Source organism: Nematolebias whitei, chromosome 18 (genome assembly GCF_014905685.2).
Source record: "Nematolebias whitei isolate Nwh7 chromosome 18, NemWhi1, whole genome shotgun sequence".
Taxonomy (NCBI): domain Eukaryota; kingdom Metazoa; phylum Chordata; class Actinopteri; order Cyprinodontiformes; family Rivulidae; genus Nematolebias; species Nematolebias whitei.
In genome coordinates, this window is record NC_056515.1 from 20,348,577 (window position 1) to 20,350,523 (window position 1,947).

Below are 1,947 nucleotides of genomic sequence, written 5' to 3' on the forward strand. Positions count from 1 at the left end.
GTTTATCGCAAATTTCTGAGACAATTAATCGCCCAGCAAAATTTGTTATCGTGACGGGCCTAACTTGACTGCATTAAAGCCTTTTTTTGTGTTTGCTGAAGTCCATTAGCTGTAGCTGTGATTCTAAAGATTACTCATGACTTACATTTAAAAATATATTCTCTTTCTTTGAGCGTAGCTTTGTTTTTACTTTTTGTCTTTCTGCAGATGTGACTTCAAGCAGTTCCAGCTATTCACCAGCTGAAGACGAACACTTTGCACATTTGGCGTCCTCCAAAGCGTTTCTGAACTTCAAATTTGACAAAGAAGCCATTATGAGATGTTTTGATTATCCCGTCATCGTCACAGTCGAGCTTTAGACTAAAGAGACATTTTTATTAATCTACAGTCCAGACCAAGCTTTGAATGAGCTCTTCCCTGTCCTACTTGGTGGTCGCAAACGCACACATCAAGAGAAAAGTCTCCCAAACCAGCGCCTGCACAGAGACTGGTTTGTGGTTGTTTGTCTTTGTTGCCCACTTTTTAGATTTTTGAAAATGACATATTGTAAAAGCATTCCTCAGTCCTGACAGGACTTTTAAAGTCTGCAGGAAACCAGTCAGAACCAAAGAAGTGGACTGTTCAAGTTACCCAGAAGACTAAAACATTGAGCATTTTAAAAAGAAATAGATTTTATTCCCACATTTGGTGATAATAAAGAGTTGAATAATAAAGCCTTATAGTAAAAGTGAATTAGGTTAATTAGTTGTTAAAAGACACGTCATAATTTTTGGATTTAAAAAGCTTTGAATTTAATGTTCTCCGATGATTTCTGAGCTTGTAAATGTAATTTATGGATGCATTTGTAGAATCTGTAACCCCATGTATTTATTATTTCAGAACAGAACACAATAAGTTTGTGTTATTATTATTGTTCTCTACACAATAAGTGTTTCTCCACAGGCAGATTTATTTCCCATGCCTGATTCACATCTACAAACTCCACAATCATCTGCAAACATTAATTTAGTCCCAAAATAATTCAGATTTTAATCTGAGCCTGATTTATTCAACTATTTTTTTCTGTGAATGTAAAAAAAGTTGATTGGATTTGTCTTTTAAATGTGTTTTTGTCTTTCACACTCACATGATGTCACTTTATTTGGGATGAAGAATGTAATCTGTTGTTACATTTTGAATATTGGTAAATCAAGAACAAGCTTTATTTAAAAACAACAAAAAAGGTTGAATCATGTCATCTGGACTTCGTTTTTTTGTTAAATGCAAGCAGCGGTGTCAAACGCGCGCGCCGGCAGCTTTCACCCAAACAGCACCGCGTGGATGAAGGTGCGCATGCCTCTCCTCAACACACGCCGGTTCACATCAACATGAATGTGAACCCGCAGTCTGAGTGTGGCACAGAGGCGCACCCAGAAGCCCTTTCGAGAAAGCCTCGCCTTGGGTCACGCGAACCACACTTCTGCGGCGCATGACGGCGATCAAGGCTGTAGACTGGCTGACGTCCGTAAGAAACATGACGCACCACCTAAACGCACGCCCACTCCACGAACGTCGCACGGAGTGGCATCGAACATGCTTGCCAGACAGATGGATGGCCAATCTGATAACAAGGGTTATACGCACAATTCGCAGCTAGACCCCCTCCGTTCGGAGGAGTTTCAGAGACGGTTCTGTCATCACCAGACCAGGTCTCATCCCTAAATGCAGAAGTCCAGGAACTTCTGGTAAAAGAGGTAATTTCCAGAGTTCCCGACGGAGAGGAAAACACAGGTTTTTTCTCACGTTACTTTCTGGCTCCAAAACGGACCGGAGGAAAGAGACCCATTTTGGACCTGTCAATTTTTCAATAAGGCGATCGTGGACAGACCGTTTCACATGTTGACAACCAGACAACTGTTGGACAACATCCAGAGAAACAATTGGTTTATATCCATTGATCTGAAAGAC